Here is a 15,743-nt window from a genome sequence, read left to right as displayed (position 1 = left end):
TCACTGATTTTTTTATAAGGATCTCGCTCTAGAAGAAAATCTCGGTCGGAATTGGGCTGAGTATCGCTAGGATGAAAATTTGCCAGGAAAAGCTTGATCTCGCTAGGAAGGATCTCGCTAATCTCGCTAGCAAGGATCTCGCTGATCTCATTAGCAAAGATCTAGCTGATCTCGCTTATGGGGATCTCACTAGTAGAGCTGTCTTTATTGATGAAAGTTCCTTTAGTAAATGAATTATTTGAGGTATTTTACTAAGAATTCTAAGTAGTTTAATCGGGAATTATGTCCTTTCAGGCCAAGAAGAGCTAAAAGAGGCTTATAAACCGTTAAGAGCCCTGAAGAGCGGTGAGTGACTAAGTGAATTAATGTCTCCAATACTTATGTATATAGAATCAAGTAAGTTACAGTGACATTAATGATGAATTTATACTCCCCCAAACAACAAATGGTTGGAGAATAACTTAACGCATGTTTCCCGGCTTGTATATGTGTAAAACAGGCCAAGGTATGTCATGCAGTCACTACAAAAGTTAAGTTTCTAATTTTATAATACTTCCTAGGGGAAGGCTATGAGAGAATGAGTTCTTGTGTAAATGATAGGCAATGGAACTTAATTTGATGTTACAAAATACCCCGACCAAGGACATTTGAGAAGGTACCTGACCAACTTGATACCGAAGGACATTTGAGAAGGTATTGAACCAACCTTGGTACCGAAGAACTTTTGAAAGAAGATCCTGACCAACTTGAAACTGAAGGACATTTGAGAAAGGTATCTTAATAGCTCGATACTGAAGGCACAGTTTGAGAAGGTACTGAGCAGAAGTACTTAAGATATGATGGTACTTAGTAGGCCACATGCACGTAGAGTTTATGAATGAGAGGTCGAAGTATGGGTCTCTTGTGCCGGTAAAAATGTTGGAGCTAGAACGATTAGGCTCTGTTTCTCAACTAGGGAATAATAATGTTTAATGATGTTCTAAGAATGGTTTAAAGCTACATTTAGAGACAATTTCTTGAGTACTTTAGTATATTTACATGTTTATAGTGATGGAATGCTTAATGTTATACGATTCTATAGTCGCTCACTGGCTTTTAGCTCAAAGAATTTCTGTGTTTTCCCTTTTCAGGTTAGCGGTCAGTTTTCCTCAGGGTTGATTTGTCTGCTGCGCTTGCCACTGAAAGACTCGGCTTATTAAGAAGAGATTAGGGTTGATGATCTGTTTATGTCACAATGTTTTGAGAGGGACTAGGGCTTTTCTTTAGGAATGTTTTGTGCATCTGTGAATAATTTTCTTGTAAATTGTTATGTCATGACTATATGCATGTATTTTATGTAATCTTTGTAGAACCTTAAGGGAGGTTTGTTGTATGCATATATTACTAATGTGTTTTAAACAGGTTGGTATTTAGATTAAGAAGGCTCGGGCGGTGGGTGCTGGCAGTAGGCTAGTAACTACCACGGGTCATATCCTCTTCTAGAATAAAAGGGTAATCTGGGTGGGGGTGTGACAATCAAGATCCCAGAGGACCGAGAAAAGAAGAAAAAGTTGTCGTGGACGTAAAGAGTCCAGCCTGAAATAAGCAGTCCCTGCGTTACTATGCGACTCAAACTTATCAGGGATGCAATCCTTTTGGAATATCCTTTTTATATCAATGCTTCATGAACTTTCATCACCTCTCTTTTAACTGTTATCATCTATTTGTCTTTATATCTGAAAAAAAAAAAGGGAAAGAATGCGATCGTTTTGAATGATCATAGTAAACGATTTTGTTAACTTTGTTTTATTATTATTTGACCCTCTCAATGTTTTTTTGAAACAATCGAGGTGAACGATTGTGGAGGCGCTATACGAAGACGCAACTACTTATTTCATCACTGCAATCAAAAGAAAGCAGATCGCCGCAAAGCAGGATGCGTCCACACCTCCTCTTTCCGGACAACACATACAAAGAGACCCGCCAACAGTTAAGTAATTAGTGAACCTATGAGAGATTTTTATACTTAGTTTCTTTCTCTGCTATCTCCATTTTTTTTATTTAGTTATTCACTAGAGCAATTATGATCTGGAAGTTGATCCGGGGCAAGTGTTTGAATATATTATGACATAGCCATGAGGCGCTCAACGAACCTTTTGAATCTTATAAAACCTTTTTCCGGGTTTTGAATTGACACAAAAACAAAACAATTTTTTTGTAGAACCTAATGTATTCACATATCTCTATTAGAAGTTCCTAAATGGAACTACTTTATGTCTTACATAGAACATATTTTTTTTATTTTTATATAAAATACATTCTCTAATGTATCTCTGTATCGTTTACCCCTACAAAATACCAAAAAAAAAATTGAACGATCTTAGATTAGAAGGGATATAATGAAATTCCTTAATTGGTTATTCACTGAGAAATTATCCCTTTTATTTGATTTGACTGATGCTGACAACGCAAATTTGGGGGTTGTATCTTTCCTTGACTTTATTCCAAATTTTGCAATATCGCATCGCATTTTAATTTTGAAAATTTTATCATCGCATCCTCTTTGGTTGATGCAATCATTTAACATTGGTTAATTTAGTAAGTCACCGCATTATTTCTCTTTGCCAATTATGATTTCAATGATGAAATGCATGCCTCTATTTTTTCATATATGCTAAAATCAACTTAATTTTAGGACAGTCACCTCATGAAATATTCCTAGAAGTTAGTGGTCTACTAGCTTTCTTTCAAACTAACTTCTTACGAAACTTCTTAAGAGCATCACATGACTTCTTTCAACCTTTTAGCAATGAGGACATTGTCGCATTTTAAATTTGGGAGTGCGGTATTCATTTTTCGACCTTGCTATTTTTAGCCTTGAAAAAAAAATCATCATAACATTGTGATCGGATCCTACTCGTAGTTGGATGTCTGCATGACACCCGTGGGGGCAAGCCAAAACAAATGTAGGAATCGTGATTAATGCATAAATAAAATGATCACAACTCCGCTACCAAATAGGCATGAGTTTAGACTGAGAAAAAGCACCTTGCTCGTAGTTGGATGTCCGCATGACACACGTGGGGGCAAGCCAAAATGAAGGCTAGGCACTTGGATCAGCGCAAGGTCATAGAAAAAGAAAAAAATAAAAATAAAAAATAAATAAATATATATATAATATATATATACAATTTTATGTCTAAAATATGAAAGGATAAAAATCATTTGAAAATAACCCATTGAAAAAGTTTTTTTTTTATGAAATAAATCATGCGATGCCCTGGAATCTGGTAAAATATTTTTGAAGGTTAAACTTGCGGTCACTAAATTTTAGAAATATTTTAAGAAGAGACCCGAATAAAAATTAAAGGAGATTCTGGTGCATAGGATTTGAATAAGGCATCCTTGAGAAAATCTAAGAAAGAGGAGGCGGTTGACTTTCTAAAGGAAATCTTTAGCTTATGCTTGAAGACAAGCATTGTTAAAATTTGGGGGTGTGATAATGGGCAGAAATGCACGTTATTATAGTGCTAAGTTATAAAATAATGCAGGATTGCAATGATAAAAATATACAATATTGCGTCAAAAAGCATTAAGTTCACAATATTGCAATCGCATGCATCCATCGGATTAAAAACAGTTAACTTATGTATTTTTGTGCAGAATATGCGCTGACGCAAGGCGGAAAATGCAATCCAAAGAAATCAACGGTCGAGCGCATTAAGAGATTGCATTGACGCAAGGCTATGCGATCATTTATGCTCGCGAATATCTGCTCAAGAAGGTTGCCGCATAGAGCCGACGCATCATGGTGGGCGCATTTGGGTGAAAAGCGTAATAAATCACGATGGGATAGAAAACTGATGACGGTTGATTCCAAATTAAGTTGACAAGTCGTTAACGATCTACTGTAGCAAGTACACTCAAATTTTCGGTGACAAATATTTAGCGCATCAGGCAGAGAATTAATGTTATCTCATCAGTGCAATCATAAGAGAGAAGAAGCCTTTCACCCCGAAGCTCTATAAATACCAAAGGCCACCTTCAGTGAAGGAGTTCGTTCAGTTAGATAATTTTCCCTTAGATAGAAGTATCCTTGTTCATAGTTTTCTTTTACTTAGAAGGCGGAAGCGAGCGAAGGGAGATTATAACGAGAGATCATTCCAATGAACTTGGAAGAGTGCCGAGAGCATCGAGATCAGAGAGAGGGCCAACTCTTGCGGAAGAAAGAACATCTTTTGAGCAGAATAGAGATAACAATGTAAAAGCCTTGGGAAGCAAGGAATTGCTAACAGGCTCTCTATCCTTACCTTCCATTGTCATTTTGTACTCTAAACTTATTTATAGAAATGGAAATTTCATCTTTATATCTGTTCACTCTCTCTACATTACACATGAGTAGCTAAATCTGTCGAATGGTTTGGGAAGCACTTGGCTAGCATAACCTGGGATCTTCATTCTATGCGATTATCTTGTATTATGTATGCGTCATTCATCCATTAGAGATACTCAGGACGATATTCTAAGGATAGAATCTAGGCTTGAAAAAGTCAGGTTAGAATCTAGGCTCGGGAGAGTCAGATTAGAAATGCATAATCAAAAGATAGAAGCTTAGGAATAAACGATGTTTGCTATTAACGCATCGCATGCATCCTAGAGATAGGTTATGATTGTATGCGGTCACCTTGTCCTTGTGTGCATCTTGCATCATCGCATAAGCAAGAAGTAGAGACTTAGGAATAAGCTCTACATACACTATCGCATTCATCGCATGCATCCTAAAATTAGGAACCACCACATTTGCATTGGAAAATGATTTGTTGTCGCATGAGTGTAGCATGATCGCATAGTTTGAATGCATTCTTGGGAAATACTAGCTAAAGACCTTCTCAACCCATTCCGCCACATACTCAGTGTATCTGTCTCATAATCATTCTTATCTCAAATCTGCCGCATACTTTTTATGCCTCAAACAACAAACCAACAAACCATTAATTTATTTGTTACCGCAAAGTGATCTAAAAATTACCACCGCATATTGCTTTCCTTAGTCCCTGAGTTCGACCCTGGGCTTACCAGGAACTCAGTAGGATTTATACTTGGGTCCTGCTGAGAAAACTTGTTTGCACAACGCATTTTCCATCAACACAACCCCTACCATTATTTCATCGCATAAAATAACGCATCACATGCTTTCAAGTAATTTCTTCTTCATGCTCGATTATAATATTTATAATACATGATACATGAATAATTGCACAACCTAAGGTGGGTTTTAAATTATATGTCAAACACTTTGGCATTAAGCACCATACATCACATGTATAATAAACCAATGTTGATGAATCGGGTAAATTTCCTTAAAAACACAAAACTTAAAGCTAACTATTACAAAGAGAAGGAGTCTCTGGTTCAAACAGGTGAATTGGGTATTGAACCGCTCGGGCAAAGCATTGCATCTCCAAGCATCATGTACTAAACTCCCCACGATCGTCTACACAATAAAACAAACGCTTTGCTCTATTGCTTACCAATGCTCCTAGAGCTAAACGATCGTTTAGCAATTACTACACGATCATTTAGAAAAATCTAAACGATTGTTTAGCTATTACTACACGATCGTGCCTTTTACTAAGCGATGAAGCCTGAGGTACACGATCACTTAGCGCGCTCCACACAACGCCCGCCTTCCGCGATCACTAAACGACTATGATGTCGCGAAGCACCATCGCCTAAGCGATCGCTTAGCTAGCGCCTCCGTATCGTATATGCGTGATCATAGGTAGTAACTAAGCGATGAGGCTTGCTAACTACACGATCGTCTAGCGCGTGCCTTTTACTAAACGATGAGCATCACATTCTCCCATTATGATCGTGTACCTCCAACGCCTATGAGATCAGGCAACCAACACTATGCGATAGAGTAAACAATTTATCCCATCGCTTAGCATTAGCAAGACGAGCGTTTAATAAATACTACACGATTGTTTAGAAAAATCTAAACGATCACATTGTTAAATCCCAATGATCGTTTACCTTAGGCTACACGATACGACCAACGCTTGGTCTTCTTCTTCGTTGAGATCCGCATCTCCATGCTCCAAAACTTCATCACGAACGACTCGACTAACTCAAACTCTTTGAATTACAGACTCGATTGCAAAGTTAATTATGTCCAAAAATACAAAGGCTCCTACAAATTAACACTTTGTAATTCCAGAAAGCTTTAACAAAAAGGCAATTAAACCCGAAACATTCATCAACTTCATCCACAAATGGAGAAAACAATTAACCACAAATGCAGAAAACCCACCACGACTGTGAAATGAAGTTCAAAACAGAGTTGTAATTTGGAATAACAGAAAAACCTGGCTCTGATATCAATTGAAGATAATAGATCACGAGGATTTCCATGAATAGCAGAATAGATCATTCCAAATTACATTCATGTATGAACATTACAATTACAGTCGTAAACAAAACATACATTTATGCAATCAGTATAGAAATTACAGTATGATAACTACAAATGAACAAGGAAAATGCTACGAACATTTGTAGACTCATCTCCACGCTCCTTGCTCATGAATGCTCGAACACAGCAACCTCGAACGCTCGACCAACATGACCGCTACATAGCACGAACACCTCGCACTCGAACTCAACGATCGCCTCCGTCACGAACTACCCAACAGCACGAATAGCCTCCACAGAATCTCGACAGTGTCAAGTTGAGTATGACACCACTAAGAAGGCTACCTTGGTATTCTCGGTATGAGAATCAAGAGGGTGGTTTTATTTGGACTTGGTTTGAGGCAGACAAAGGAGGAATCAAAATCGTGTACCTGATTAGGCAAGTGGGAGAAGATAGAAACCTATCGCATAGGTCGATGCCCAATCGTCTAGCAAAAGCTAAACGATCATCTAGCAAAAGCTAAGCAATCGTCTAGCAAAAGCTAAGCGATCGTTTAGTTCATCGCTTAGTACCGTGTATGTCGCTTACAAAACACTACATGATCGTTTACTAAAACAAGTTGTCGCTTAGTAAATCTGTATTTACTTGACAAGCTCCGTGAGATTATTTTCTGAGAGAGAAATCTCAAATCAATTTTTGATAAAATCTTTTCAAAAAAAGTTAATAAAATTAGGAAAACAATTTTCCTTTTATCTCACGATTACCATGAACCACCAATAACCTCCCACTCAATTGGTTATTAGAAAAAGATTTAATAATCCAATAATTAATATTATTATAAATATAAATGATAACCAACTTATCATACTATATTTATAACCTATAGTTTTAATATTTCATCTCATGAAATATATAAACCATAGTTCTTTTTCTATTCCATGGTACTTAATTTAAATCTCATTTACATTAATCCTTCACTAATGTATCTCATACATCATACCGATCATATCATATATAATCGAATTACCTCTTATCGATTTGAATATTTCAAATCAACACCAAGAACTGATCCTCAACTAAATCCATTGAGCTACCAAGGAGATCTTATGGACCTGTAGCTCGAAGCTCCAATAGTACGTGAATAACTAACTAAACTCTTTTGTCACGGGATCCACCATCTGTTAACTGCCAGGCACTCCACTAAAGACCAACAGCTGAACTCTCCTTACCAAAGATATATTATGTGTCCATCTTAACCAATCAGCAGTGCGACAACCCTTCACAGATCGCTCATAAGTACAGTTGGGCCAATAACCATTATGCCCCTATAGTTACATCTAACTCCTTAAGTACCATTGATCCCTCTAATGAACATAAGTCATATTCCTACTATGACTGAGTTCTATCTTCCAAAGAGAAGTTGTGGCCACTATGTTCAAGCCCCGAAATGAGCCCTTAAGGGAGTAATCTCTCTATTTATCCCTGCTTTGGGAAAGGAGTGAATTCCATCTTGTGGATTGGGTTCCCAGCTCCCAAATCAGACAAGTTCTAAAAAAGGTAGGCATGTTGAGTTGGCAATCTGGCCACTCTCACCCATACTAATCAAAGGACCGCCCTGAAAGGTAGGAGTTCCCAAGACACTCAGGATTGAGGTCAAGTCACTTATGGTCGTTTAGGTGAGATGCAAGTCTCTAGTATCAACGGCGTTATATACTGAGTCTATTCATCTCGTGGTCCAGGTCTTATACAAACTTTTTGTATAGGACACCCCCGCTCGCACGTCTCCACATGAATGGTTAGGATCTACCATCTGTAGTAGTTTACAACACTTGCAAACCTCTACAAAGCGGGTTGTATCTGTAGTGTCACCAAGATCAGATATCCCACCTTAATCCTTATACTATAGACCTATTTAGGTTATCACTTAAGGCATGATCTACTTGTATATCACATGTACATGCTTAAGTTCACATAAGACAACCAAGGAGCTTTGTTTATTGGATATGAGTAAATGCCATAATGAAATAACAATTATTTTATTCATCAAACAATGTGTATCTTTAAAAAACAACGTGACTCTGGGAGAATTAGGACACCAATCCCAACATAGGGGACCCGTCTCATTTCCTCAACCTCTTGAGGTGTCTTAGGACATTGCTCCTTAGACAAAGTAACTACATGACAAAAAGGAAAAAAGCCCCTCTTGGAGTTCTTCATCGAGTACTTGATCAACATCTTGTCAATGTATGATGCCTGAGACAGCGCTCGCACTTTGTTCTTTCGATCCCGAAAGATCTAAATCATAAGAACAAACAGACCCTCTCCCAAATATTTCATTTGGAATTCGGTCACTATTCAGTTCTTAACTAAAGTCAGTAAACCTACATCATTCCCATGAGTAGGATATCATCTACATATAACACTAGGAAAACTACTAAACTGTTGATGATTTTCTTGTAGACACAAGGCTCATCAACATTTTGGTTAAAGCCATAAGATTTGATCGGAGTATCAAACCTTATATTCGAAGATCGATACGTCTGTTTCAGTCCATAAATGGACCAATTCAGTTTGCAAACCTTTTGCTCTTGACCTTGGGCTATGAATCCCTCAGGTTTCACCATATAAATGGTCTCCTCAAGATTACCATTCAGAAAAGCAGTCTTGACATCCATTTGCCATATCTCATAATCATAATATGAGGCAATGGATAGGAGGATGCAGATAGACTTAAGCATAGCAACAGGTGAGAAAGTTTCCTCGTAGTCAACTTCCTCCACCTGGGTATAGAAAGGGTTCAATTGTTGAGACATACTACAAGCCGAAAAGCCATATCTTGTAGCATGATTTATTTGGAAAGATTATACTAGGGCATACATGAGTTTGGCCAAAAAAAGTCTAGAACCTAAACATGCGATCCTAATACTTGCAACTAAATCAATCAATGATGCATAGGCTAGAATGATTTTGCAAACAAGAATTTCAACAAATTAATTTGTCAGAAGAATTTATGAAAACTCCATTAAGATTAAAAAAAATCCAACCAAAGAATTCACAAGATTGCAGTTAAATTAATTAAGAAACCTTCAAGAAATTAAACACAGGGCTCTTGCTCAACGAAACTAGACAGAGATTACCTCTTAATTCATAGACAAATCGGAGGTACACCTTCGTTCCATTGATTAAAACTCAAAATAAAAAGCGAAACTAACCTAAATATATCGAAAATTGAAGGGAATGGACAAATGGTCGAGTTTTACTTTGGCCTCCATCAATTTGGCCTCCTAAATTCGGCATATTTTGACATAAAGAAGAAGGGAATATTTATAGAAATTGAGGCAGCGTCGCAACGCTGAAAATAGCGTTGTAACGCTCACTTGCGCGCATGCCAACCGTGCCTGTCTGTCAATGTTCGCACCGTCGCGACGCTCTAAAGAAGCGTTGCAATGTTGCACTTCTGTCTTCCAGCGTCAGGGTCAAGCATCACATGGCGTTGCAATGGTGGCGATGTTGATCTTCCGGAGCGTTGCGACACTATGGGTAGCGTTGCAACACTCCCCTATACTTCAAGCTATTGCCTTCAAGCGTTGCACGAGCGTCAGGTTAGGCAATTTTGAGCGTTATGATGCTCCAACAGAGGCATTTTGGTCTTTTTATTCTTTGCCCAGATGCTTAAATCTACTGCAAATTTCTTCAAATTAACCCCATTTTGACTCCGATTTCTTAGTTCTACCTCCTCGGTGCATGATACCTAAAAAATAAGACAATAAACACATAAAATCCATTAGCAAGCCTAAAATTAAGCTAAGAATAATAGCTCTTTTGAGAGCTAAGAAGAACCCCCAACTTAATTCTTGCTCGTCCCAAGCAAGACAGAACAAAATATAGGTTAGAAACTTATAATGCAAATGAGCAACTCAGATCTCAAGGCTAAAGATAAAAAACTCTTCTCAAAGAAAGGGTCACAAATGCATGCACTTAATCAAAAATTTTAAAACAAATTCTTTATCCCCCACGTGGTGTGTGTGCTTAGAAAATCCTATCTAGGTCTCTACTAGACCGAGAAAGTTTTATTCAGCCCTCAACTCGTTTTTCCCCTACTCTGGCTCGGAGGATCAACATTAACCTCCCTAGACTCAAGTTGGCAATGAAACACTTAAGGGAACCAAAACCCTTTTTTTTTTTTTTTTGCTATTTTTATTTCACTTTTATACACACGAAAGAGGAAAGCCTTTATCTAGACACATCGATTTCATTTTGGCTTGCCCACACGGGTGTCATGCAAATCATCCAACTACGAGCATTTTCTCCTAAAAGGTGTCGGAGCTTACTCATTCCTCGGGGTACTTTAGCTCAGAGGGAAACTACGGGTGTCATAGCTGCCTCAGGTTAATCATAACTCGAGAAAGAGGAGTAATCCCCTTCAAAAATATCATACAAACTTTCTTTTACTCTACAACATGCCTGCCTTTTAATTAGCATACAACAGGCTTTTACTTTACAACAGAAGTTCTTGGAAAAAACCTAAGCATGCATTACTAAGTTGAGTTACTTAACAACCCACACCTAGACCTTTCGAAGTGACAACAAGCGTATGGACCAAATAATCCAATCCTAAGCATTCAAAACCACAAATAAGACGGCTATGTGCTGAAAATATGCAAGGGAACCAAGAAATTTTTTAAAATTTAGCCCAAAATCATGCATACATTCTGTGAACCCTAAACAGATCAAGGAAAGAGTTATCTAAATCCTACCACAGAAAGTCATTATCACAATACATGTATCATAAAAGTCATATCAACAATTCAACCACAAAGTCCGAGCTCAGGTGCTCAAGGACTTGCCAGACATGCATATATAACTACCACCCTCAACTTTAAAACGATACATTATCCCCAATGTATCTTTAATCTAAGCCCAATGAAAATAAAGACAAGGGAACAGAAAACTCCCCTAAAAACATAGTTGCACACAGGATGGTGGTGGTAATAGGCTCGCCTAAAAAAGATGCTCCTCTTCTCTAGGCCATCCCTACAAAACAAAAACAAAAAGAAATCTAGTCTAGAAAACAAATAAAGAAAACAGTAAATTTTGTCACCTGACTCCCTCCAGGAAGGGCAATTTTTAAACGTAGGTTGCTCGACATGACTTGTCCCCTGTCAAGGCACAAAGAAATTCTCGTATTTCTCTTGTCCCTTCTTGGATGAGTCGATATAACCCGGTAAGGCTATAAGGCTCTTCATCTTTTGAAGAGAACCAGACAAGTCGAATTTCGTACTTTTCAAATTTATAAAAGGAAATAAATAAAATACTCAAGGACTGACTCTATAGAAAATAAAGAGTTTGACTCAACTGACTCTTGAGAACAAGAAGAACAAAGCTAAAAAATATACGATATACCAGATGGAAAAACAGGGCGAGGTTTTTCAACCTCTAACTCCATCACTTGGAAATTGACGGGTTTAGGCTCAGGTTCATCATAGTCCTCACAAACTGGTTCTAGCCTTGGCATGCTATGCTCCAACTCATCCTCGATGCTGACATAGGTTACCTCATCGTCGCATGCCCCGATGATGTCAAAAGATGTGTGTAGCAGGGGTTCACATCCTCTCTCAACTAAATCAAAAGATTGAGTGACTAAGTCTCTCAAACTCTGAAGATTAGTTCCAACCTCAGTCTGAAGACTAAAGCTCTCCTAGAGGTCACGCATCTTCTGCTGAAAAACAATATTGTTAATAGTAAGTTGTCTAATCACGTCTTCTAATGACATACTTGAATTGACAGTGTGAGCATGCATCGTCATGTCGGATGTGGCAGGGGATGAATCATAGTGGAACTGGTCCCATCCTAGGTCTCCATAGCCATAAGACTCCTCCCATGTGGGCCCTTGGAAATCGCCATCCATATAACTAAGATACTATTTCATGGAGTAGTCTCGTGGTATAGGGCTCCACTGCAAATTTGGGCATGCTTGCTCAAGGTGATCAGACCTACATGCTTGCACCTGCTGTGAGTTACCTATAACCAACTGACTAACTAAAGAAGTTAATTTAGCAAGTTGACCTCAAAGGTCACGAACCTCATCAATAAGCCGAGATGCTCCACTGGATTGCTCCCATCCTTATTGATGATATTTGTCCATGCTTAAAATACTGACACATAAAGGAAAACAAATCAAAAACAAAAGAATACTCTAACTAGAAATTTAACTAACGAAACGTCAATGGCTTGCCCAACAATGGCGCCACTTTTGTCCGCATGGAGAATCGACGTCGTTAATTCGACTCCAAACTGAAACAAAAGAAAATTTATAAATATCGAATTACTCCTATTACTACTAAAACGTAGCAACAGTGGTAAGTCTGAGTCGATCCATAGAGAAGCGTGATTTGTTTCGTTTAGTTGAATTTTTAACTAGAGCGATAAATGGGGGTTTTAGTGTGGAAGAGATAATATGTGCGAAATTGAAATAAAAGGGGTAAATGCAATCTAGGAAAGGAGTCTATCTAATTTCTAGAGCAAGAGAGGAAAGTTTGTAATTCATATGGAGTCATTAGAAGTTGAAATTAGGATGTAGTTGAAGCAAGAAGTGAAGAAGGTCAAGTTGCAGATTCCAGTTCATCAACTTCTGCTTAAATCTCGTTGTTGAAGTTCAAGCGAGATTTCCCTTTCCAGCGAGAGCAAGATGTTCCTTACCAGTGAGAGGGAGATATTGATGTAAGTCCAAGCAAGATTTCGTTCCAAGCGAGATTCTGATGGAACTTTCAAGCAAAATTTCAAGTTCAAACGAGATTTTGAATCAAGTTTGAGTGAGATTTCCAGTTCGAACGAGATTGTATTGGAATTTCGAGAGAAAGATCAAGTTGAGCGAGATTTTGAATCAAGTTCAAGCGCGATTTTAAAGCATGGAACGAGAGATCAAGTTTGAGCAAGAGTTGAATCGAGCGATACCAAAACTAGCGAGAGCAGCTAGTTCGACTGGTTTGATTCTGGTCTTATCTGGTTCGGCCTTAAAAGGTTTTTTTGCTGGTCCAATTCAGGCTATTCTAGTTCGGTTCAAGCTGTTTGGGTTCGGTTTGGAGCGGTTTGAAGCGGTCTAGAAGCAGTTTGGAGCTGTCAACTATTTTTTGTAATACATAGGCTTTTGTTTACTTAAAAAATGCCGAAACTGAAAACCATATAAGTATGTGTTTAATTGTTTATGCATGTGATGTAGGTAATAATTAAATAAATCTTGTATATGCATACAGGTTACCATGTAGGTTTAAAATCCCACCGTAAGAAGCATGTTACATGCATTGAAAGTATGTTATAAATTGTTATAATATATAGTATGCATGTATAGGTTTTTTTTTTTAATATAAATGTTGTACTAAAATGTCTTTGATGAATGTTGTGGATGTTTAGCATGTCTAATTTTTGTAAGTTGTTATAAAATTGAATTAGACATTAAAATCCATAACAAAGAGATACAACATGCTCACTTAGGTTAACAACTAGCTTTAACCATTAAAATAGATTGTTACCTTATAAAATTTGATTACAAATTCAAATCGGTTCATAAACCTGTCTAAGGCTAGGGGTACTTAAGTTGACGGTTTACGTAACACCTTCTACCTAGGGATTATGATCGAAAGAATGAGCATTGTTAATTGATTTTATAAGCTTGCGTGAGCGATGTGAGGTTTAAAACTAGTTTACATGCTTAGACATCATAGGGTTATATCCAAATATAAATGTTATACTTGGATAAAAATAACATAGACTTAGGTTGTTTAAAAGTTACTCGTTTTAACCTAAGTAAATGAATACCCAAATATTTAGAACACTTTAGTGGGAGATTAACAAAATATTCGATATATAGTTATTAACTCTCATGTCCTCAAGAGTTCATACCGTGAGATCCTGCTCCGCTTCGTGTCGCTTTTACCGCGACCACTCTATTCAGAAAGTGTTTATATGGGTCAATAACAAGGTGAATGGGGAAGTAGTTCATAGTAAGTGGGTGAAGGAAATGCGTCAACATTGTCCTATGGTCTCCTCTATTAGTTTGAACCGTAAGATTCCTATGTTGCACTTGCTGTCATTTTTAGGCGGCACTAGCTAGTCATTAACCACGGCGATCCCCACGGAGGGTTGTAACATAGGATTCGGAACAACCCAAGTTTCAATAATGAATAGGTCTTATAGTTCTGTGTTGGGTATTGTCTTCCATTTCGGGGGCATATTCATACCGTTCTATAATATCTGAAAATGGCGGGTCACACTTACAAGAATTACTAATTGTTAGTAAAGATCTTGACTAGAAACGATAACCAAAAGATCTATAGGAGTAAAGAGTTATTCTGATATAGTATTTGGTCAAGAATTTGTCTTGCTTCAGTAAAGGAATTGTTGACTGCCCCTCGATAGCAACTGTTTTAAATCACTAAAATATCGTTGGTAATAAATAAAGATTTATTGGGTACTTTATTATTTTACTAAAATTGGACTTAGATGCATAAAGTTTAATAGAATTTGTTTAGATTATTTCAGCAATGTCGAATTCAATCATACAACTACTAGCTTCCGATAAATTTAACGATGAAAGATATTCAAACTGGAAATCCAACATCAATACAATATTAGTTATGGATGATTTGAGGTTTGTATTGACAGAGGAATGTCCTCCGATTCCCAGTACAACAGTGAACCGAAATGTTTGGGGCATCTATGATCGGTGGGTAAGGGCTAATGAGAAAGCTCGGGCCTACATCTTAGCAAGTATATCTGATGTACTTAATAAGAAACACGAGGTAATGCCCACCATCTGTGAGATAATGGCGTTGCTTCAGGAGATGTTCGAGCAACTGTCATCCTCTGTTCAACATGAAACCATTAAGTATGTCTACATTACTCGCATAAAAGATGGAACTAACGTTAGAGAACATGTTCTCGATATGATGGTCCATTTTAATGTTGTTAAGGCTCATGGAGCGATGATAGATGAAACAAGTCAAGTAAGTATGATATTGGAATCTCTCCTGGAGAGTTATCTGCCATTCAAAACCAATGCTATTATGAACAAAATTACTTATAATTTGACCACCTTGTTGAACAAGTTACAGGCATATCAGTCTATGATGAAACTTAAGGAGAAAGAAGTAAATGTTATTTCTAAACCTAAGAAGTTTTTTAAGGGGTCATCATCTGGAACAAGACCCACTGATAATAAAAAGTTTGTTCGCTCTTCTTCTAAAGACAAATTTGTACAAATGAAGAAAAAAGGTAGAGGGAATAAGAAAACCATTGCTAAGAAAACCAAAAACAAAAACAAGACTCCCAAAGGAAAGTGTTTCCATTGTGG

The sequence above is a fragment of the Benincasa hispida genome, chromosome 7, assembly GCF_009727055.1.
Source record: "Benincasa hispida cultivar B227 chromosome 7, ASM972705v1, whole genome shotgun sequence".
Lineage (NCBI taxonomy): Eukaryota > Viridiplantae > Streptophyta > Magnoliopsida > Cucurbitales > Cucurbitaceae > Benincasa > Benincasa hispida.
This window is presented reverse-complemented; position numbering follows the sequence as displayed.